The sequence below is a fragment of the Peromyscus maniculatus genome, chromosome 1, assembly GCF_049852395.1.
Source record: "Peromyscus maniculatus bairdii isolate BWxNUB_F1_BW_parent chromosome 1, HU_Pman_BW_mat_3.1, whole genome shotgun sequence".
Taxonomy (NCBI): domain Eukaryota; kingdom Metazoa; phylum Chordata; class Mammalia; order Rodentia; family Cricetidae; genus Peromyscus; species Peromyscus maniculatus.
The window spans coordinates 208,847,048-208,871,543 of record NC_134852.1 but is presented as its reverse complement, the minus strand read 5'-3'; the positions used below and the strand labels follow the sequence as shown (position 1 = coordinate 208,871,543).

General features: G+C 47.5%; 1 long non-coding RNA gene and 1 other non-coding gene across 3 annotated transcripts; both read right to left on the bottom strand.

Moving 5' to 3' along the window:
- Window positions 1-2,918: 2,918 nt before the first annotated feature.
- LOC121827041 (5S ribosomal RNA) lies at window positions 2,919-3,037 on the bottom strand. The gene has a single exon (XR_006069185.1). It is a non-coding gene; the product is annotated as a 5S ribosomal RNA (ribosomal RNA).
- Window positions 3,038-8,359: 5,322 nt separating this feature from the next.
- On the bottom strand, window positions 8,360-24,490 carry LOC143271184 (uncharacterized). 2 transcript variants are annotated; one of them, XR_013048409.1, is made up of 3 exons: window positions 24,220-24,490; window positions 23,272-23,365; window positions 8,360-12,821 (listed from the first exon to the last, which is right to left on the bottom strand). It is a non-coding gene; the product is annotated as an uncharacterized LOC143271184 (long non-coding RNA). The 2 variants fall into 2 exon arrangements; XR_013048408.1 differs by having other exon boundaries at window positions 8,360-10,184; window positions 12,578-12,821; window positions 23,272-24,487.
- Window positions 24,491-24,496: the final 6 nt, after the last annotated feature.

The following is a 24,496-nucleotide window of genomic DNA, read 5'->3' as shown; positions in this document are numbered from 1 at the left end:
ACACACACACACTTTGATCACATCCTTGGGGGTGAAAGGAAAAAGAACCCCCAGTTCACATGTCAGAAGATCCCCTTTCTCCATCACTTCCTTTCTCTTTCTCTGGTCAGGAGAAAAGGCATCAGAGCAGAAAAGTAAAGCGAAAAGGGAGGAGTCAGGGGACAAGCCACGCCCCCACCTCCAGGAATAGTCCTTGTTATGCTTTTCTCCCATATTTAAAAACAAAGTGTACCCCTTGTCAGCACAACCTTTGAAATGTGGGTTTTCCTCCTGTACTCAGACACATCTTTGCAGGCTGATAAATGCACACCTCCGTTAACGCTCCTAATGACACTGTGCGTATTCACCCGTGGACAAAGATTTATCTTAATACCATTTCCTAGCAGATATGTGCTGACTTTTGCTCTTATCTTCGAGTTACAAGCTTTAATTTTACCAAAATAAACAGTCCTCAGAGAGACTTATTATGTCATTTCTGATTACTTTTCTTTGGCTAAATTACCATTGGTAGAATTCTTGGGGTACTCACATACTTCAGACCCTTTTATTCATGATTCCCAGACCAACTTTTACTCACACCATACCAAAGCCAAACCAAGTACTCCATGAGTTCCTATCACCCTAAACCTCCCCAATACTGAGTTCAAGCATCCACACAGTTGTAAGTCTGATAGAGAGAAGCACATCTTGTCATTTTGACTTTGACTTGTCATGATTCCTTTGGTCACCAGGGAAGTTAAATATGTTTTAAATGTTGGCTGATCGACCTTGCAGATTAATTTTTTAACTCTGTTGTAGAGGATTTCAAAAGCACTAAAGAGAAATAATGCTCAGTTGTCATCCAGCCTCAATATTTATTAACCAATGGTCAATCTTGTTCCCCCTATGTTTTCCTCATAAACACAAATACATCAGAATATCTTAAATCCCAGATATCATATCCATTGCATATGTATTTTATTTCAAGGCTCGGGTTGGCTTTGAATTTGTTCTGTAGCTGAGGCTGGTTTCTTGATCTTCAGGCCTCAGTTTGCTGAGTGTTGGGAATACAGGCATGAATCACCATGTCTGGCTTCAACACGTATTTTGAAAAAAAATCTTCTTTTAAAAAATAATCATAATGTTATCAAACTTGAAATATAGCAATAATTTGTTTAAAATACCACAAGAATCTAGTCAGTGTTCATATATCTGACTCTCTCTCTCTCTCTCTCTCTCTCTCTCTCTCTCTCTCTCTCTCTCTCTCTCTCTCTCTCTCTCTCCTTTTTGGTGCTAGGGATCGAAACCAGAGTCCAGTCTATGCTAATCATGTGTTCTACCATAGCAGTGCTATGCCTCCAGCCCATGTCTTGTGTTTTTCCTTTTCCTGTCGCACAGCTGATGTACTGAATTGAGATCTGTACAAAGCCCACACATTTGCATGTGGTTGTTGTGTTTCTTTGATTTCCCTTCTTCTTTCTGTCCCCCCCTTTCTTCTGTAATGAGGTGAAACTCAAATCATTACCATCCTCAGAGCCCTTGCTTGCTTGAGAGAGGGTTTTGCTTTGTGTCCTGGTTGACCTGGAACTCAGGTCTCTTGCTTCCGCTGAGCAACCTCTCTATCACTGATTATGATCTCATCCCTGGGTTTGGTTTTTTTTTTGTTTTTTTTTTTTTTTGGTTTTTCGAGACAGGGTTTCTCTGTGTAGCTTTGCACCTTTCCTGAAACTCACTTGGTAGCCCAGGCTGGCCTCAAACTCACAGAGATCCGCCTGGCTCTGCCTCCCGAGTGCTGGGATTAAAGGCGTGCGCCACCACCGTCCGGCTCATCCCTGGGTTTTTTGAGTCAGGGTTTCACTATGTAGCTCAGGCTGGTTATGAACTCACTATGTAACCTAGGTTAGCCCAGACCTTGTGATTCTCCTGCCTCAGTGTCACGAGTAATGGGAGTACATGCATGCTCCATCACAACCAACTGCAATACTCATTTTAAAGAGTGTGATTTGGCGACCAGTTTATTTACAACTCTGTGCAGACACTGCTGACCTCTAGTTTGAAAAGTGTCATCATTCTGGGAAGTACCGAGCACCTGATGGGCACTCCTACCCTGTTGCTCTCCCACCAGCCCCTGGCAACCCTTGGTCTTTCTGTCTTTATGAATTTGCCTATTCTCTTATTTTACACACACACATATGTATGTATGTATGCATGTATGTATGTATGTATCTATATATCATCCTCCTCCTCTTCCTTCTATTGACTTTCCATTTTTGAATGAATTGAATCATCCTCCCCAGTGGGTTCCCCTATCTGGATTTTTCTGATTATCCATCCCCAGTTTCTTGTACTTTTGGCTAATTAGTGATCAGATTTGGCAACAAGTTCAAGTTCAGGTGTGATTCTGTTTTTATTTCAGGATCTTTTGTATTTAGTCCTGTGTATTTGTATGACTTTACATGAGGGGACATTTACCTTACTTTGTTACAAGATCAATCAGTGGGCTCAGATATTATTAGCTTGGTCCACTTAGTATCAAGCCCCCCATTATCTAGGGGTGTGTGTGTGTGTGTGTGTGTGTGTGTGTGTGTGTTCATTCAGGTGCATGCACACACATGTGCACTTGTGTGTAGAAGTCAGGCGTTGATGTTGGGTGTTTCAATTGTTGTGATGAAATGCCATGGCCAAAGCAATTTGGTGAGGAAAGGGCTCATTTGGCTACACTTCACATCATCATTCATCACTGAAGGAAGTCAGAGCAGGAACCTGGAGGCAGGAGCTGATGCCATGGAGGAGTGATGCTTACTGGCTTGCTCCTATGGCTCACTAGGCCAGCTTCCTTCCTTCCTTCCTTCCTTCCTTCCTTCCTTCCTTCCTTCCTTCCTTCCTTCCTTCCTTCCTTCCTTCCTCCCTCCCTCCCTCCCTTCCTTTTTATCTCTTTAAGCCTACAGCACCTGGTATTCCCAGGCAGTCTCCCATCCAAGTACTAACCAGGCCTGACCCTGCTTAGCTTCTGAGATCAGACGAGATCGGGCGCGTTCAGGGTGGTATGGCCATAGACTAGGCAAGCTTTCTTATAGCACTCAGGACTATCTGCCCAATGGGGGGCCCACCCATAATGGGATGGCCCATCCCCTATCAATCACAAATTAAGAAAATGCTCTACAGGTTTGTCTACAGCCTGATCTTATGGAGGAATTTCCTCAGTTGGTGTTCCTTTCTCTCACATGACTCTAGCCTGTGTCAGGCTGACATAAAATTAGCCAGCACAGGTACCTTCTTCTACCATGCTTGCCTCATTTTTCTGTTGCATTTTAACATTTATAAGGTATTCTGTGTGCATGCGTGTGGGCACACAAAGGCCATGGGATGTGTGTGAAAGTCAGAGGTCAGCTCTGAGAAAGGCTCTTTCCTTCTGTCCAGTAGATTCTGGGGACTAAACTCCGATCTCTGGGTCTACACGACCTCTCGGTTCAGCTTCCCAGTGGTGCCTGGCTCACTCCAGTCTTCCATATGCAAAGTCTCAGGTGAGAGAACTGACAAGTTGGGCTGGGTTCAGTGGCTGGTGGGGTGGGCTGGGTTCAGTGGCTGGTGGGGTGGGCTGGGTTCAGTGGCTGGTGGGGTGGGCTGGGTTCAGTGGCTGGTGGGGTGGGCTGGTTTCAGTGGCTGGTGGGGTGGGCTGGGTTCAGTGGCTGGTGGGGTGGGCTGGGTTCAGTGGCTGGTGGGGTGGGCTGGGTTCAGTGGCTGGTGGGGTGGGCTGGGTTCAGTGGCTGGTGGGGTGGGCTGGTTTCAGTGGCTGGTGGGGTGGGCTGGGTTCAGTGGCTGGTGGGGTGGGCTGGGTTCAGTGGCTGGTGGGGTGGGCTGGGTTCAGTGGCTGGTGGGGTGGGTGGGTGGGGGCATGTGGCGTTAGGACTTCTCCAGCTTCTCTGCCCCTTCAGGGCTCCTTTAGGAAGGGACTGCAGGAAGGGATTTGTGGCTTGGAGACATTAAGAAATGATTGACACTTTTAGTACAAGCACTCAGTAGGAGCTGCTTTCCTTTGTTCTTCGGTCACAAGCTCCTAACATTATTTTACCCCCAAGAGCCATCCTGCTTAGGTGCTGGACTCTCTTCCTATCATCCATGCTTATCTCTCTGTTTCAATATCATCGATTTTGTATCTTAAAAAACTTATTTATTTTTATTTTATGCCTTCATGTATGTATGTGTACCATATATGTGCACGGTGCCTATGGAGGCCAGGAAAGGGCATCAGATACCCTGGTTCTGTAGTTACAGATGTTTGGGGGTGCTGGGAACTGAACCAGGGTCCTGTGCAAGCACAAGTACTCTTAACTACCAAGCCATCTCCCTAGTCCCGGACTTTGCATCCCTCAATGAAACTGGTGCTGGGGTCACCTCCCCGGGTCTCTCGCCACTCTCTCAGGAGCAAACGGGTTGGAGCAGCTGCTCTTGCCCTGCTCCCCAAGGTCAGACTCTGAGCACACTGCTCTTGCTTCACTGCAAACTCCTTGAAGATGGGGCATCTGCCCTGCTTAGCTTTCACCTCAGTGCTTTGCACAGATCTCGACAGAGACTCAGCAAACGTGGGTGAGAAGCTTCCTGACCTCTTCTCCCGGCCTTGGAGATCTCCCTCACCTCCTTGAAAACCCTCTTACACCATCTAAGAAGCAAACCAGATTTGTCTTGGCAGTTGATTCCAAGCACCTTGGGCAGGAAGCAAGGCTTGTGCTATTGTTCTTCCTTTTAAGGTACTGGGAGAGGCTCGCTGGTACTTGTTTGTTTATTTTTACATTTCTATTGGATAGCATAAAGTTCTAGCCGCTCAAACAAAACTTTAAAAAACAATGGTGACAGAATCTCCTTGTAGTTCTAATCTAACCATTGGGGCGGGGGGCTGTGACAGAACTCTTTCCCACTGAGAACACAGCACTGTTAACCCATAACTTCTTACAGCCTATTGGCTAGTGCTTTCTACTCAACCATACGTAGCTGCAAGGTAGTCTAGGAAATGAAAAGTTGAGCTTCTGTGGAAGATGATGGAGAGGATGACATCAAGGAACAGCTTTCAAAGTCTCTTATGTACCTAAATATTACGGTCAGGGTCCTTTCTGAGTCTCTTCTTCAATAGACTAATTTTAAAACATTTAAATTCTAAAAGCATGTGCTTTCATCATAAAAAGTTTAGATGCACATAAAGAACAATATAAGAAAATCCCCAGCACCGTCAGCCATACTCCTTTTCAGAGCTAAAGGCAAGTAGCTGTTTGTATGTTTTCCTCCAGACCTTTGAATATGTTTACACGAGTGTGTGTGTGTGTGTGTGTGAACACACACATGTACACAAACACACATTCATATAGTTCCTTGTAGATGGAAGTTTACATATATGTATTTTTAAATAAAGCTATAAGAATAAATATACAATAGAACCATTTATTTTTCATTAGTAATTTGATATTTTTACTTTATAATCTATAATAGATATTTAATAACAATACACAACAGTAGTTCATGATATGGATAAATCTTTATTTACATATTCTTTGTTGGTAGACTGTTTAGAAAACTGCCATGGTATAAAATTTGACCTCTGTAGAGTTCATGAGCTCTCATCTTTCATTAGACACAAAACAGCAAGTCCAACCATTGACATATTATGTGACCAAATCATTATTTCTGCAGCTAGAAGGGCTAGCTGAAATGTCTCAACTGTCTCAGAGAGGGGTCTGGTTAATAATCAAATCTCTCACATTTGCTTAGCACATTCCTTAAAACATTGGGGACTGTTAACTTCTTCCTGTGTTCCTGGAAGAGAGTAGGGCAAGATTCATCATCCCCAAGCCCCAGATGAGTGGGAAGACCACAGGAGGCGTCTGGCTGTTGTTGAGAGCAGACCTCAGGAAGACCCATGTGTCTGGCCTCACACTCCACATGCACGTGGTTCCTGCTCACCTTGGGCTGGTCTCCTAAGTAGTCACACCTGCTTTCAAATCCTGAGGCCAGGAGCACAAACATTCTCATGAGCCTCCCAGTGATTGTCTCCTGGCCGTCAACGACAAATACAGATTGTCTACAAAGAGAGTATTCAGGTTAATGACAGTCTATCTGAAGACAAATAGAAAAAGGGTAAAAGTGAGCTAACCCAATCATTCAGCAACTCTAACATGAATCTTAAAAGGTCTTATTAATAAAAAACCTAGAGCCAGATATTCAGTCAGGGTGAAAGCTGGAAGATCAGAGGAATGGAACAAACCACAGCTAACCTCACCTTGACAACTCCTCAGCAGATCCTGTTTCTACAAGTCCTCAGACTGAAAGCCTCTGAGTCCTTACCCAGAAGGGATCTCAGCTGAACTGCCTAAAAGCCTCTAGTTCCTGGTCCTCATGCCTTATATACTTTTCTGCTTCCTGCCATCTCTTCCCAGGATTAAAAGCATGTGTCCTTACCAAGCAAAGACATGAGATCTCAAGTGCTGGGATTAAAGGCATGTGCCACCATGCCTGGCTCTGTTTCCAGTGTGGCCTTGAACTCACAGAGATCCAGATGGATGTCTGTCTCCTGAATGCCAGGATTAAAGGCACTTGGCCTTTATGTCTAATCTAGTGTCTGGCTCTATTCTCTGATTCACAGATAAGTTTATTAGGGTGCACAATATATTGGAGGACACAATATGTCACCACAAGAAGCTGTGTTAGAGGCCCAAGTGGGCTTGCCTGAATCTACCCTGTATGTTAGCGGCAGAGCCAGGACTATGGCATGTCTCTGATTTCTACTCTAGACCATTTTTTCCCTTCTTTCCTTCCTTTCCTTTCCTTTTCTTCTCTTTTGAGATAGGATCTACCTATATAGCCCAGGCTAACCTGAACTTGCTATATAGCTCAGGCTATCCTTCAATTCAAACTCTTACTGCCTCAGCCCTCTGACTGCTGACATTACAGGTGTATGGCACTACACCAACCTACTCTTGGCTTCCTTTTTCTGCAGCTCACAAATGCACTGGTAGAGGGCATTGTGTACTGGCAACAACAACCCCAGGAGACACAAAGCCCGGGAGGTAATCCAACAGTGCCTTAGGAAGGGCATGTGAGATGAAGCAGCACCGAAGAAAGTCATGTGTGAAGCAATCCCCATGCCGTACAATGTCAACGGGCCTTCACAATGGGCTCCTCAACACCTAGCTGCTCCTGCCTGCTTCCCCCCTGATGGTTTTTTAGCAGCGCTCTTAACCCCAAGGAAAAGTCCCGAAACTCGACAGAATCCACTAACAAGAGTTTTATCAAGACAAGGAGAAAGGGACAGATGTGATCAGGCCTGTGGAAGGACACGTGTGAGAAAGAGGGTGGGGGAACATGGGGCCCGTCTTTTAAAGGTCAGGCCACACCTGCACACACACGCATGTGCATAGATCATGTGGTCACACCTGCACGATTACGTGACCACGCAGTCATGGGGCATGGGTTATGTAGGGTGTATGACCTGGAAATGACTAGGTGGAGATGACTAACTGTCCCCCCAGGCATGCACAACCATGGGGGCATGGTTGGAATTCCTATTACCCCTCATCTAAGAAGTAGGTTCGGGCAGGGCTTGAGCTACTCTTTTCCCATTGGGCTCTCTCCTAGAGAAGGTCCAGTTATCATGTTCATAGACCCCCAATAACCACCTCACTTACCAGACTGGCTGAGGGCTATCATTACAGAAACCACAGTTTCTAAACCCACTATCAGAACCTGAAAGCTGATCTGTTCTGGGAAAGAGAGGAAAGGCCTGTGAAACACAGACATGCTGGGAGTGCAAGAGACATGTTGGGGCAAATGCAGAGGGAAGACACTCATTGAGCTCTAGAGAAGTAGGGAAAGATGCAGTTTCTTCTGCTAAGGCTAAAATCTGTGCTCCTAAGAGCACCCAGAATTAAATATCATCCATTCATCATCCATCCATTATCCATCATATATCATACATCCATCATCCATCCATCCCCCATCCGTTCATTCATCTATCTAGCCATCTCTCTACCCATCTACATATCCATTCATCTATCCATACACACATACATTCATTCATACATATATTTGAGCATCCATCTATCTATTAATTTGTCTAAGTTAGGGTTTCTATTCCTGTGAAGAGATACCATGAGCATGGCAACTCAACTCTTCTTTTTTGAGACAAGATTTTTCCGTGTAGACTTAGCTGTCCTAGAACTTACTCTGTAGACCAAGCTGTCCTCGAATTCACAGAGATCCACCTGCCTCTGCCTCCTGAGTGCTGGGATTAAAGGCGTGTGCCACCACCGCCCGGCGAGCCACTTTCATTTAAACCACCATACTATCCATCCATCTATCCATCCATCCATCCATCCATCCATCCATCCATCCATCCATCCATCCGTTAGTTCATCCATGTATCTGTCCATCTATCCATCCATCTTCACATCCATCTTTTCATCCATCATCCATCCATGCATGCATCCTTGCATGCATCCATCTGTCCATCCACCCAGCCATCCAGCCAAAGATGCAGATCTTCCTCCTTCACAGTGACTGGAGGAGACCCACACATAAACAAGACTCCACACAATGAGATAGTACAGGGTAAACTGATTTCTCCAAGAATCTGTCAAAGGCCTCCAGTCCCAACCATACCTCCCACCTTGTGAGTCAGAAATTAAAACACATTCATTAATCTCACCTGAAAGTCCCAAACAGTTCTGCTTCAAGTGGTAATAAATATTTCATGCCCAATTGTGTGGTGTTCCTAGCTGTGTTTATTAAATAGTTTCTCATAATTCCAGTTATTCATTTTAATAGGTCAGGCCTTGGCTGTGATTTAAACAGACCGCTGAGGAAACAGCCGTGGTTAAACATTGTAACAATATGGATTATTAATTTAATTGGCCGGCTATTACTTGTTTGGACTCTGAGCTAACACATTTAGTTCAGTCTCTAGTGGCCCATAAACCGCAAAGGTCGTGACTTCGACATTCAGAAGGATGGGGAAAAGGCGTTGAGGCTGAGATTAGGAGGAAAACTTAAGAGCAGCGGGGGAAGGCAGTGTGGGGAGGCAGCCGGCTTGCTGCAGGCAGGGCAGGGCAAAGGGGATTCGTTTGTCAGCTCCTCATTAAAGCCTCTTCGGCAGCCGCTGCCTGGGTTGGCAACTGCCAGGAGCCAGTCTCTCCCTGGGATTTCTGAAAGGGCCAAATCCTTAGCTATGAAGATGAGATAGCCAACCCCAGTGAGGCCTGGCCCTTTTCTGGATGCCTGAGCACGTGGCAGGCCCGTGCCTTGTAAAAAGCACGTGACTGGGGCAGGGAGTTCTTAGGGTAGCCCTGCCCACAGCCTTCCAAACCTTACTCTACCAAGCAAGGAGTCCTTCCTGGCCCCCTGGCCTTCCCAGACACCACCTAATGTCTACTGGGTCCCCAAGACTCTGGGATCTACATGAAATTAACTCAGTCCAATGCTCCATGACCTGTGAATAGCCAAAGTCCCGCCTGGAGGGTCTGCGATTGCCCACATGAGCCTTACCTCTCTCTGCTTTGGATTCCTGCTTCAGCTAAGTTGGTTCAATATAGAGAGGAACTCCAAATCCTCCTGAGAGGTCTGGGGAGATGACTTTGTGGGTAAGGCGCTTGCTATGCAAACAGGAAGACCTGAGTTTGAATTTCCAGCACCCACATAAGAGCACAATGATGCCCAACAGTAATCCTAGTGTGCCTAGGACAGGGACTCCCTGGCTGGCCAGGAGACAAAATGCAGGCATCCCCAGGCTTAGTCCAGTGTTGACCTCTGGCCTCCTCATACATTCCATCTTCCCATACACACATGTAATGTGTCTACTGCCCACCATCCGCCCCCCCCCCCCAAAAAAAAACCCAACAACAAAAAACCCTGAGTTGGCCCAAACATGCAATCCTGCCCTTTCCTCATTCACTTTAGGCATCTGAGAGTTGGGGAGACTAGATGGGAGGTTTTGTGGGAAGCCAGGTAGAGGCTGCATAAATGTAGTTCAAATGTCAGGAAAAGGAAGTTCATGGTCCCTCTAGGCAGCTCCAAGGGCTGACAGCATTCATTGGCCTGCCTTGGGGTTCCCCAGGCCACTGCCATCTGCTGACTCTTGCTTCTGCTCTTGGTGTCGGTCACCTCAAACAGCTGTTCCCATTCAGGACCTCTGGCCAGTCTAGGAGTTCTGTGGAGTCTGTGAACTGGGGGAGGAAATTACATCTTCAGTTTTTGTATTGGGTAGCTTCCATCTTAATTTCAGGGTTTCCTTCTCACGTGAGGGTAGGAAACAAACCACATCAGTACCAGGTGTCCCCAGGGCTTTGTCACCACGAGAGTCTGTTTTATATGAAGATCCTGGTCTCCCTTGGATTTACTCAGTTCTTGCTTGTCCTGGACTGCAGCATCTCTTCACCTCTCTTAGATGCTTGCCAGACTAAACTTCCCAACTCTGGAGAAACTCCGGGCTGAGGAGTTTAGCCGCTGATGGCTGGGCTATGAGTTCCCACAACCGAGGAAAAATGCTAGAAACCTTGGAGGATTCATGTGCTCCGTGTACAGCAAGCTGTGCCTTTTAGAAATGCATTTTCAATAATTCATCTTTATGACTAAGACATCCCAAGCCCAGGAAGCACTAAATTAAAGCTAATCCACTGAGTGGCCAGCATGTCATGTGTGTAGCGCTTTCTAGAACTGACCAAGAATAACATCCTTCATATGGATACCTTTGCTCGGTGAGATTCTGGGGTTAGAATGGAGCTCAGTCAGAAGAGTGCTTGCCCAGCATGCATGAAGCCCTGGATTCATCCCTGTGTACCACATAGACTAGACATGGTAGCATACATCTGCAATCCCAGTATTTAAGAGGTAGAGGAATGAGGATCAGGAGTTCAAGGCCATCCTCAGCTACATAGTGAATTCCTGAAATACATAAACAACCTGAAATACATAAGACTCTGTCTCAAAAAATCACTGAAAAATGAAATTTGAAATTATAATCTGGGTATGGTAGAATGTGCCTCCTATCTTAGCACTTGGGAGGTAATGGCAGGAAGTTGGATAGTTCAAAGCCACCCTAGGCCCCACGGTGATATTCAACATTAAAACAAAGCAAAAAACTAACTGCTCTAGTTTCATCTCTGTTGCTATGTTAAAATGCCCTGGCAAAAAGCAATTTTGGGAAAAAATGCTTATTTGGTTTATGATTCAAGGTTACAGTCCATTATTCCTGGGAGGTCACGTTAAGGACTTGGAGCTGCTGCTCACATCCATAGTCAAAAGGAGAGAAATAAATGCATGCATGCTTATTGACCACTTAGATCTTTCTAGTCTCACATGTCTGGGGCCCCAACCCCAGGAATGGTCCCACACACTCGCCTGCTGTGAATTCCAGAATCAATTAAAGCAATTAAGATGATACCTCAAAAACATGTCCATAGGCCAATCAGGACTAAAGAATCCCTCCCTTCTCAGGTGGTTCTATGCTGTGTCACTGACAAACTAACTGTCTGGAGTGGGAGAAAAGTCTCAGTGGCTGATTTCCTGGGGACTCAGGTTTGGTTCCCAGACCCCCAATTGGTAGCTCACAACTGTCTATAAGTCTAATCTCAGAGAATCCAATGCTCCCTTCTGGCCTCTGAGGGTGCTGCACATACATGGTACACATTTATACACCCAAAGAAAACACTCATATACATAAAACAAAATAAAAAACAACAACCCTAACTATTACATCAACCAACTAAGCAATAAACAAAGAAACTGAAGATTATGTGTCAACTTGTTACATAAATGAACTTATAAAACAACACACAGATTACTACACCACAATAATAAAACATTTGACAACAGCATTCTAATAATTGGCTTCCTTTTTGCCCTCTGCGTTTGGTTTTATTCATTTGAGGATATTAATCTGAGAGGGAGTCCCTAGTCTTCCCAGGGAATGGTTGGACCATGCAGAGCAATTCAGCTTCACTCAGGCTGCCTCAGCGTCGCCAGACTCTGGCCTTTCTCTGCGAAGGCTCCAGCTTGCAGTGTGGGCATTCTCCTCCCAAGCCCTTCCCATCGAGTTCCTCACTGGTCAGTCCTGTGCTGATGAAGAGAGGGGGAACACAGAGATGGGAAAATGTGCTCTTTGTGTTTAGGAGCATCGGGCCAGGCATTTGCAGCAGAAAGCGGTTGTTGCGTTTGTCCAAGCATGGCAAAGGTGGAGGGATGGAGCGGAAGCAGTGGTTTGGGGATGGCAGAACTGTGTTCATTTCCCAGCTCCCCTCCTGCCTCAAGGCTTACGACTTTCACAGCTCTTACAATCAAAGGAGAGAGGAAAGCAGAGAGATGCTCGGCCCCAGAAGTGGCACTGCCTGATGTGTGAGTCAAGCAGACTTTGTCATCCCAGCAAATGTGTGACCAGTGCCTGCCACTTGCTGTCTGCGGATCAACGGACAAATGAGGGAAGGACCAGTTAGTGCTGATTAACGGTGTCTACTTGCCTGGGCTAAGGGACCTTCAGGTAGCTAAGAAAATGTTTCCAGGCATGATTGTGAGGACAAGACCAGCATTTGAACTGGAAGACAGTAAAGAAGACAGCTCTCACCTTGAGGGTGGACATCAATGTACGCACGGCCTATGGAGGGCATGAAGAAGAGTGGGTCCATTCTCTGAGCTGGGGCATCTATCCTGTATCTTCTGCTCTAAACCAGTCCTGGCTGATGAGCCAGGGAGGCAGCTCCGTGGGGAAAGTGCTCGCTGCCCAAGGATGAGGTTCCGAGTCCCACAGTGCAGCACATACCTTAGTCACAGTGTTTCTGCTGTGGAGTTTGAGGGTCAGGCAGCCTGGCCTGTGTAGTGGCAAACAAGAGACATTGTTTCAAGGTGGAGCATGAGGATGGACTCCCAAGTGCTGTGGGATGTTCTGTATGGCAAATGTGTTGCTCTGATTGGTCAATAAATAAAACACTGATTGGCCAGTGGCTAGGCAGGAAGTATAGGCGGGACTAACAGAGAGGAGAAAAGAAAGAACAGGAAGGCAGAAGGAGACACTGCCAGCCACCACCATGACAAGCAGCATGTGAAGATGCCGGTAAGCCACGAGCCACGTGGCAAGGTATAGATTTGTAGAAATGGATTAATTTAAGCTATAAGAACAGTTAGCAAGAAGCCTGCCACGGCCATACAGTTTGTAAGCAATATAAGTCTCTGTGTTTACTTGGTTGGGTCTGAGTGGCTGTGGGACTGGCGGGTGACAGAGATTTGTCCTGAGTGTGGGCAAGGCAGGAAAACTCAAAGCTACACCCAAGGACCCCAGGTTGTCCTGACTTCTGTGCACACCCTGTGGTACACGAGTACCTGCACTCACAACACACAAAATACACACACATGCACATGCATGTGCACATCAGAGAGAGAGAGAGAGAGAGAGAGAGAGAGAGAGAGAGAGAGAGAGAGAGAGAGATTTTTTTTTAAAGAAGGAATAAAATCATTGCTATTGGTCTCGGGGCCTTTGGTTCACACCAGGCCTTGCTCCATCCTCTCCCTGATCTCAGGCCCTTGGGTTTGGGTGTCCCTGACTCTCTGGCTTACAAATGACAAATCATAAGACTTCCACAACTGTGAATCAGTCCCCAATAGTCACTATCCATCTACACATGTGTTGTGTATGCTACATCTGGATGGCAGAGGTAACCTGGAAAATGATACTGCCTGGTGACATCATCGTCTTAGCTTGTTCAGTAACTGGTGTTTACATGACCTAAAAACATCTAACATTGTATTTCTCAGAACATAGCATTGTTGCTGTGACACACGACTGTCCACACACACATACACATGCATGATTACACACACACACACACACACACACACACACACACACACACACGTACACATGCCCTATTGATTCTATTTCTCTTGAGAACCTTGACTAATACAAAGGATTGACATCATCGACTAAGGAGAAGTCTATAAGCAGCTTTAACCCTTAAGAGTTCCAAGACTGTCTCCCTTAACATGTATGTGTAGATGAAATGTGATTCCAACAAACACTGCAGATACCAAGAGAGGAAAAAATCACAGTATGGTGTGCACTTGTCCCACATGGGTCCTCGGGACTGAACTCAGGTCAACAGTACCTTCACCCACTGAACCGCCTGGCCCAAGGAACACCGCATTTTCCAACACCACGCTGCCTGTTAGCTCCTTGCTCTACATGCTGTCCACACACCTGGACCCATCGGAAAGGAAAAGCGGGCTTTGGCTTCAGGGCAGAGACCTCCGCCAGGGACTTGGCTCTCAGGATGAGACGGCCAGGAGCTTCCAGCCCAGCTGGGATTGAAGTTGGAGGAGAGAAGGTGGAAAGGAGGGCGGCTTATCTGCATCTTATATGAGAAGTGCCGTGCAGGTGCTCACATGGACACAGATTCCAAAACAAGTCCTCGAAAGACGTGGGACACGCTCACGGATTCCTCTGAGGCAGCCAGGCAGGCCTGTCTTATTCCCCTCAGATCCACATCCGTAGCATGCTAAGTACGAGTGCCACTGTTTCTGGAACGGTCAAGTGCATTGGTCGCTTTTCCTGTTGCTGTGACCAGCTTTGCTCCTGAGACAGGAAGGGTTTGCTTTGGCCCACAGCTGGAGAGGGCTGCAGTCCATCAAGGGACAGGGACAGTCGCGGCAGTGGCAGTGGGAGCTGGCAGCAAAGCTTGTTTGCATCTTGGTTGCCAACCAGGAAACAGAAAGCCCAGGGCAGAATCATAGATGTCAATCACCCTTTGACCCCTCTGCCATAGCCCTACAACTGATGGCTGAGCCTCATGTCCAAAGGATTCTGCAACCACCCCACACAGCATCAGCAGCCAGACACGTGTGTCAGTGTGGGCATTTCACGTTGAGCCTCACCACTGAGCTTCATAGGACTCTGAGGTCCTTTACCCTTCCAGAAAGAGTTGGAGACACGTAAAAGATAAGCCATTCCCAAGAGCACAGCCCTCCACACTGTCCCTTCAACCTCCTATGATGGTGTGTGTGTGTGTGTGTGTGTGTGGCCTGGTGGTGATGAGAACAGGAGAATGACAAGTCATGGAGTTTCTTGTACACCCAGAGAGGAAGGTACAAAAGTGGATAAGGAGGGGGACCCCGTGTGGACCTGAGAACCAGGGCGGCCCAGCCACTTGTTGACACTCTGTCAACAAGAGCTCTTTCTCTCTGTAGGCTGCCATTTTTTTGTGGCGATTACCTGACCTCTTGGTGCAAAGAGTGACTGTTGGCATGGCCTTGCCCATTCCACCAAGAACAGGCTGCAAAAAGTCTCTGGGTTTGGACATCTCCAGGTGTTTATTTGGTTTTTTCTTAGTTCTTGTTTTTAATTGGTTTCAGATGTGAGTACCCAATAGAGGCCCTGAATAAATAAAACAGATCATAAAATATGGCCAAGCAAAATGGGCAGGAGTAATCCCAGGGTGCATGGAAATGCACTTCCAGAAAGGCTCATAAATAATGAGGTGGAAACAGTAGTCTATTTTCTCTTTAATGGAAAGCCAATTAGGAACTCTCGCTGGACTGGCGGGAAGGAGCCAGGTTCCTTTGTTCTGTAATGAGCAGGTGGGGGAAGGGAAGCCGCTAAGCTTGCCAGAACAGGGCAGCAAAAATGCACTGGTCACTGGGCCCCCGTAGAGAATGATGGGCAGGAAGAACTTCCGAGCTCATGCCCACCGCTCTGACTCCTCCCCAGATGAGGCAGCGCGGTCTTCAAGGCCGAGCTGTGCTCAAACAATGCACTAGCAGAACTGTGGAAGTCCACGGCAGGAAAAATCCCTGTGAACTCACACAGTCTGCTCCTGCCCCAGCCTTTGGAGGTCCTGTGCGAGCCCTCAGATGGTGTTGCCACTCAGCAGCCATCACAGAGCATAAGACCGTCCACCCGTATCCCATGAGTCTTATCCTGCCCATGGCTTCCTGTTTGCCCTCCCTGTCTGTCTCCTCACTCCAGTGACTGTCTTCTCAAACAGGCCAGAGCCTTCACAGCACTTCCTTGGAGATCATTGTAGATGAAGACAGGGCAGCCCTGGTGCCTCCCACACTACAAAGGAAGGCTTTCTTTGCAGAGTCCTTTAGCTGCTGGTGACAATCCCAGGAACCGTTCTCTTCAGTCTCAGTGACTTCCAGTGGTCAGTGCCCACCTGGTGACTGTAGAAAAAGGTTATGGTGGCCTCTCCTGGTACCAGATCTACGTGTAGCTTAGTAAGTGTGTGGCTGTGGGGGGAAGGAGGCCTGGTGAGGAGCTTGACCACAGCTCTTAACAGCTGTGTGATCACGGTCAATGTTTCTTTCTTTTTTCCATCCCTGTCTCTGACTCTCTGTCTCTGTCTCTCTGTCTCTGTCTCTCTCTGCACATGCCATAGCATGTGTGTGAAGGTCAGAGGGCAACCTGTGCCTGCTTCTCTTCTCACATGCAGGTTCCTTGAACTCAGGTCATCAGGATTCCATCTGCTGAGCCATCTCTTCAGCCCCGTAAGTTTAACTGCCCTTAAACTGCAGGCATCTACAGTTGTCAAGGTGGTTGGGTGAACTTGGTTCTTACTTGACCGGGCTCAATAAACATCAAAGGTATCACTAGTAGTTAATGTGACAGGAAGCCACTGAGGCTGGCAGACCTCTGGACTAGCTCCTGTGGGTTCCTGCGAAGTCCACCATGGACTTAAGGAGGTCACTGCTTAGTCTACACCAGGATGTCAGCTTTGGGCATGGTGGGAACTGTGCTCTTTGGAGACGTGGCTCAGTGTGATTCTGGTGTGATTCTACCAAAGAAGTAGCTACCATGTTCAGCCACATCAGCTCAGGATGGAGAAGGAGGCCTGGAGACATCAGGGACATCTGTTGTGGCTTTCTGGGGGAGCTGAGGGTCATCGGTGATTGTCAGAGGAACACAGACACCAGGGGAAATAAGGTTTTTGCATATATCCTTCTTAATCAGACTTGGTTGTGCTTTTGCAGAGAGAGAAATCCACAGAGCACAACAGCTCTGCTGTAAGAGCCTGGTGAGGGCATGGACAGGGTCACAGCTCAGAGTCACCTGCATCCATAGGGCCACAGCTCAGATCCACCTGCATCCATAGGGCCACAGCTATCTGCATCCATAGGGTCACAGCTCAGAGCTACCTGCATCCATAGGTCACAGCTCAGAGCCACCTACATCCATAGGTCACAGCTCAGAGCCATAGGGTCACAGCTATCTGCATCCATAGGGCCACAGCTCAGAGCCATAGGGTCACAGCTCAGATCCACCTGCATCCATAGGTCACAGCTTTCTGCAGCCATAGGGCCACAGCTCAGAGCCATAGGGTCACAGTTCAGAGTCACCTGCATCCATAGAGCCACAGCTCAGAGCCATAGGTCACAGCTATCTGCAGCCATTCCACCTGAAAAGTTTTGGGCACATTTCTAAGGAAGGCTGGTTTTCATCACTGACATGGGTCAAGCACTGCCATTGTCTTGTGAGACCCCAAAGAATTCTTTGCAAATCAGAGCAGTCTAAAGGAAGATGAGGTCTCAGGAGAATTGCCTGGGGGTGTTTGCCACCTGTGGAGCATGGCCATGTTCATCACAGTTTTCAGGTCACTTGCTCAGCAGGGCAAGGAGAAAGGAGTGAGCAATTTGTGAGCCCACCATTCTACCGGTGCACTTTGTCCCAGTTTCTCCACGATTCAGGTGCAGAACCCGGGGTTCAGAGAGGTTACGCAGCAGTGTCTGCCTTGGATCCTGCATCCCATGCTGTTGGGTGGGTGCAAGCACTACGAACCCATTGGTACAGACCCAAGACAGCCACGCAGGCCAGCTGTGCAAGGACACAGCTGACATCAGCGTGGGACTTGGAGTCAGCAGGAACCTGTCACTCCACCCAAAGTACACTCTTGGGGCTAGGGGTGCATCTTGGTTAATAGAGCATCTGTCTAGCAAGCACTGAGCCCTGGGGTTTGATTCCTAGCACTGTATAAAATCAAAAGGATCATAAGTTCAAGATCATCCTTGGCTACATGGTGAGTTCAAGGCCAGATGGGCTACATGAGATCTATTTTTAAAAATTACCCATTTGGCAAGAGAGAGGTCCTGGCTTGGGCTGATTCGCCTGGCCAGACCTTGCCCACGAGGGTCATGGTGCTTTGGGGGAGGAGCCATTCCAGGAAGGATTCTGTGCTGGCAGACCTGTAAGCAGGGTATATGTCCATTGGTCAATCAGTTGGAGAGCTAGAGGGCAGGACTGGATTCAAACAAGTGACCTAAAGGCCCATGTGGGGCTAGTCATGTCCACATACCACCCTCCACCCCCGGGAGCCTCGACTTCCCTGTCCAGTCCTGTGGCTTCCTCTTTAGTGACCCCGTGATGCTGGCATTGCTTGGGAAGGGCTGGTGCCCTGCCTGAGAGGAGATCTCTGGCCAGGGCAGAGAAAGGGGAAGCGAAAAAGCATAGAGACAATTTAAGAGCAAGTCAGTGCCATGGAGAAGTGCGGCCGGTCTGTGGCTTTCTCATCGTGGGAAAATGACAGATCACCAGGAAGACTTGTGGGGGAAGAGGTCAGAGACCAAATATAAAGAAGAATTAGAGATCTGGAACTGTCAGAGTCATCTTCAGAAGCAGTCAGCTGGGGTAAAGTTCAGCGGAAGAATGCTCATACAGCAAGGCTCTGGGCTGGAGCTTAGTTATTTGTTCATTTTAGTATTTCTTTTTTCTTTCGTGAGAGAGAATCTCACTATGTGTCCCGGACTGACTTGGAACTTGCTCTGTAGACCAGGCTGGCCTTGAACTCACAGAGCTCCGCCTGCATCTGCCTCCTGTGTGCCACTCACCTGAAAGTCTGTGCTGCATGGCTGCATTTTTAAAAAGGATTCACCTTGTGATTCAAATGTGTTTGCGATAATAAAACATTTAATCAATGGAAGGATCAAGCTGGGGACTGTAAATTTAAAGGAATGTAGAAGGAGATAACATATAATTAAAGACCTATGTTTGGGAAGTTTGAATTTAGCTGAGAGCTTCCCGGAAGCTAAGACAAAAAGGGAAACACGAAACAATGATAGGTTATATAATTTTCATTGTCTTACAAGAGAAAGTGAATCTGAAAGTCAGAAAACAAAAATTTCTCCTAAATTGTTTTAGTTGAACATCAAATAGCCCATGGAAAGACTCCCCACTAATTTCACTGAGCATAAGAAGTATGATCTCTATGGTTGCCACCATGTGAATGCTGCAGAGCATTGTGGGATCTTGGTACACTGTGTGAAGATGTTGTTGTAACTGGTTTAATAAAGAGCGAAAGACCAATAGGTAGGCAGGAGGTATAGGTGTGACTTCTGGTGAGAGGAAGAAAGAGGAGGAGGAACTGAGGGGCAGGAGAAGCCAGGAGACACAGAGAGGAAATGGGGGGTGCAAGATAAAAGAGGTAACGCCACATGATAGAATGTAGATTAATATAAATGGGTTAATTGAAGTTATAAGAGCTAGTTGAGACAAGCCTAAGCTAAAGGTCAAGATTTCGTAAGTACTATAAGTCTCTGTGTCATTATTTGGGAACTGGCTGGTGGGACAGAGAAAGACTCGTTCCTGTGGAGGGTGACGGGGTGCCCATCAAGTGCCTGCCTCAGGCTTGGACAGGTCCCCAGAGGCTCTCAAGGGCACTGGGCCCCTCTCTCCTTTGTGCTGTGATCCTTCTGTGCAGTGTGGGCCTGATTGCTCCCAGACCCTCTCTGCTTCTCACCTCTCGGCCTCCTTCTAGAATGCTTTCAGAAGGGCTGCTTATCATGTGGCATAGCAGTTGGGGGGCAGGGTGTAGACAGGAGCACAGGACAGTTCTTCTCCCACGCTGCCTTGACCAGTGATATTAGCAGCATTCTTTTCTCCATGGCTCCTGCTCTTTTGGATACACCCTTGGAAATGCAGGATAGCCACGGTCCCTGGCTCACTCTGGTAACCCTGTCACTTCTCTTCTGTCCCTCTACCCTGGGGTCCTGGCGGTGGCTTCCTACGTTACCCATCATTAGACTGTCCATGTTTGCCTTCTTAGTTCTTTCATTTCCCAAAAAACCAATTCCTGCGTCCGAGCCCCTCGGTTTTCAGTCTCGGCCTAGTTCCTGTCTCTTGGGGACATGCTACCTGATGCACCCCAATTGCTATGCACCCTTGACCCTCACGACCCAGGGAGGAGCCCTCCCAATTCCCAGTCAGAACACGCATTCAGAGTACTGAATACGGCCCTGCAGCAGAGGACCTGAATCACAGAGTGAAGGCCTTCCCAGTCCAGGCAAAGCAGCACTCAGAGGCTTGCCATTTGTCCTGTATGTGGTGGAATCAGAGACTAATAAAGATATTGTCTGGTTGGAGAGAGTGTTTTTATGCATGGCGTGCAATGTTAGTATTTACCATGGCCTAGCATCTTGGGGGGACTGAGAAAAGAAGTGTGTATGTGCCTAGTCCCTCAAGGAGCCCCCTGGCCCAGTCCTGCTGAAATCTCTGGGACTTTTGATTGGCTCACAGCCTCTCCTGAGGGTGTTTCATTAGAAACCTTGAATAAACAATGGGAGTTTTGCCTGCTGCAGTTTCTGTTTACAGACTCAGTCTTTTGGGAGGAGAGGGGAGGGGAAGGAAGGGGAGGGGAGGGGAAGCTTGCCCAGCACCTGGGAGGGGCAGCCTGTGCTCAGGAGCCCAGAAGGACTAATCTAGAAGACTTTCAGGTGGGTGGGATTTATTTGATTGTTTTGGTAGTTCCTTGGAAAGTTGCAAGTACAGACATCGGTTTCGAAGGACATGAAAGCAGGTTGTCTCCACGGCCTTGTAAGCAGAGCTGTGTGCATGACAGTGCCCTGGGAAGGGACCTATGTCTGGGCTAATGTCTTTCTCTCTTCATGTTAAAGACTTTTGTCCATGGAGCCAGAAAGATGGCCCAGAGAGTAAAAGCTTTTGCAGTGTCAATCTGATGACCCAAGTTCAAGCCCTGGATCCCATGGTGGAAAGACAGAACCAGTCCTGAGTAAAGTTGTCTCTGACCTCGGGTCACATGGCGCGCACACACACACACACACACACACACACACCTGCCTCTGGGGTGGGGAGCAGGGTCTAACAGGCATCTATAATGTTCTTATGGGAATCCTGGAGCCCAGTGGATAAGGTGTTTGCTAGACCCCATCTTTGCGCCCCTGGTCCCAGATTTTTGTCCTCACCCACATAATTCTCCTTTGCTCTGTATTAAGAATTGAACTTCAGGGTTTTTTTTTTTTTTCCCCAAAGGGTCCTATGACTCACATAGTTTGAAAACCACTAGTTAGACACACCACACCAGGCTTTTTGTTGTAGGGATTCAGTCTTATTTCAGAGGGCCCCAGGTGACCTGCTGACCTGGGGTGTCTCCAAAGCTAGGTAATAATAGGCCATGCTCTAATCTGAAGAGACTCCACTGTATTTGCAGAGAGCTTTGAAATGTTCTGGGAAAAAGCTGATCAGATGTTCAAGGTATTATATTCAGGGAGAGACAACCCTCCCAACTCTTTATAAAATGGATTAAGCTGGTTTCTAAGGGCTGCAGTGTGTGTGATCTCAATCCCTCTCTGATTCCTGACTGGCCACCTTCCTCTTTGTTTCCTGAACCTTCCTGGCCAGGGCCAGGATGCCTTCTCCTGCAGCCTTCTCCCTGCCAGCACTTAGGGAGAGCTGAGGGGCACCCCTGCCCTCGCCCCCACCTCACCCAAGGTACAATTCATCCTCACAGGCTCAGATCTGATGGAGGGTCACCCGAACAACTATGGTAATTGTGCCATATTGTGCGCTTGGTAACTCTGACCCACTGGAGAAGTACATGGAAAAGTTGTGGATCACAACCCCAGAACAGTGGTCAAACAGAGTTTGTAGACAGCTACGTTCCTGCCGGTCTCTCTTTAAATGAACCGCCAAAGTTCCTTTTAAGAGACAGAAACAAGCTTGGATTTCTGTAAAAGGGTCATGGCTGCCATGGCTGCTCAGGCTGCCCCACCCATGGGCAGCAGACAGACAGCTCCATTCCCTGTTGTCAGAAGACAGGGTGTAAGGAAGGACCAGCCCAGGTGCGGATGATTGACAGCCTGTGCTGACCAGCGCTCTTCAGGGAAGCCCTGAGCAGGCACCATCTCTCATCAGTTGCTGGTGAGGAGCTTCAGATGTATTTATCCACCATGTGTGTGCATTCCTGTGTGTGTGTGTGTGTGTGTGTGTGTGTGTGTGTGTGTGTGTGTGTGTGCACATTCCTCTGTGTGTGTGCATTCCTCTATGTGTGTGAATTCCTCTGTGTGTGTGCATTCCTCTGTGTGTGTGCATTCCTCTGTGTGTGTGAATTCCTCTGTGTGTGTGCATTCCTCTGTGTGTGCATTCCTCTGTGTGTACATTCCTCTGTGTGTGTACATTCCTCTGTGTGTGTACATTCCACTGTGTGTGTGCATTCCACTGTGTGTGTGTATTCCACTGTGTGTGTGTGTATTCCTCTGTGTGTGAATTCCTGTATGTGTATTCCTCTGTGTGTGTGTATTCCTCTGTGTGTGTATATTCCTCTGTGTGTGTACATTCCTCTGTGTGTGTATTCCTCTGTGTGTGTGCATTCCTCTGTGTGTGCATTCCTCTGTGTGTGTATATTTCTCTCTGTGTGTGTATTCCTCTGTGTGTGCATTCCTCTGTGTGTGTGTGTGTGTATTCCACTGTGTGTGTGTGCATTCCACTGTGTGTGTATTCCTCTGTGTGTGTATTCCTCTGTGTATGTGTGTATTCCACTGTGTGTGTGTGCATTCCACTGTGTGTGCATTCCACTGTGTGTGTGCATTCCACTGTGTGTGCATTCCACTGTGTGTGTGCATTCCTCTCTGTGTGTGTGCATTCCTCTGTGTGTGTGCATTCCACTGTGTATGCATTCCTCTGTGTGTGTGCATTCCACTGTGTGTGTGCATTCCACTGTGTGTGCATTCCTCTGTGAGTGTGTATTCCACTGTGTGTGCATTCCTCTCTGTGAGTGTGTATTCCACTGTGTGTGCATTCCTCTCTGTGTGTGTGCATTCCTCTGTGTGTGTGTGTGCATTCCTGTGTGTGTGTGTGTGTGTGTGTGTGTGTGTGTGTGTGTGTGTGCATTCCTCTGTGTGTGAGCATTCCTACATATGTGAGGGCCGTATACATGTGTCGGTGTGTGCTTAGGTGTGGAGCCCAGAGGTAGATGTCTGGATGTCCTCATCCACTGTGTATTTTATTTTTGAGACACTCTTTCACTGAATACGGAGCTCACTCACTTGGCTGGATGGCCTGGCCTGCGAGTCTCTGGAATTCACCTTGCTTCACTTTCCCAGCGCTGGCCTTACAGGCATGTGTTACTGAACCAAACTGCTGGAGATGAAAACAACATTCTTGTGTTTTTATTTTATCAACTGAACCATCTCTCCAGCCCCAAGATGTGTTGTGTCTATTCTTCCTTAATTCTATTTATCTTATTAATGTTGCCATAGATTTACTCAAAACTCTACGCCCTTTGGGACAAGCCCATTGTGCCAACACTTGGGACTTTGAAGACTGGCTAGTCCCAGGGTCAGGTGGGGACCAGAGATGATCATGAACTCATTTCACTTCTCATCCATCATCACAACTTTGTGCTTCCATCTTTAAATGGGGGGGGGGGCGCAACCACAGACCATGGGCTGTCAGCTACTGAAGAAAGGTGAGCCCGAACTTGCAGGAGCTACAACACATTGTTTACCCTTCAAGACTCATCTCATCGATTCCTTCTCTTGGAAGCCTTCCGGAATACTCCAGAAACTGGCATTGGTTCTCTCAAGGGTGTGCTCTGGTCTGGGTATGCATTTTCATTTCTGAACTGATCACAGGGTACCGTAGCCTTCTTTCCCCTCTGATTCCCCTTGCTGGCTGTGGTCATGAAGCCTTAACAAAATTTTATGGGACTGAATAATGGAGTTGTTTATTGAGTAAGGTAGTAGCCTGAGTGACATTATCCACAGAAAAATGTATCATATCCTTGAACTATGGTGATCTCCAGTCTCTGGCACCAAGGATGATTATATCCATTTCTCACTCATTTCTCATGAGATCCCTGTGTATTGAAAATCTCCCTCAGACATTCCTTCTCTTCAGGGTCTGACCAAGGTCATTTGTGCAAATTCTTGTCTCTTCACATTTGTTCCTCCAGAAGCCATGTCCTTTCCTGTCTTTCCTGCTCACTGATTTACCTGGGACCCTGAGAGACCCATGCGGTGGTGGTGTCCCAAAGGGGAGCAGCTGTGGTCTGGGTCTGTGTCCTGGAGGTTCCTTGGTTCATGAATAAATGTGCCTAAGTCACCACCAGCTGTCAGCTCTGCATGGAAGAATGCAATGGAAGCCTTGGAGGGGACACACAATGTCCGTCCCTGTCCCTGCAAAGAGTGAGTCCTTGTTTTTACACACACACACACACACACACACACACACACAAACACACACACACACACACACCGGGGGGGGGGGGGG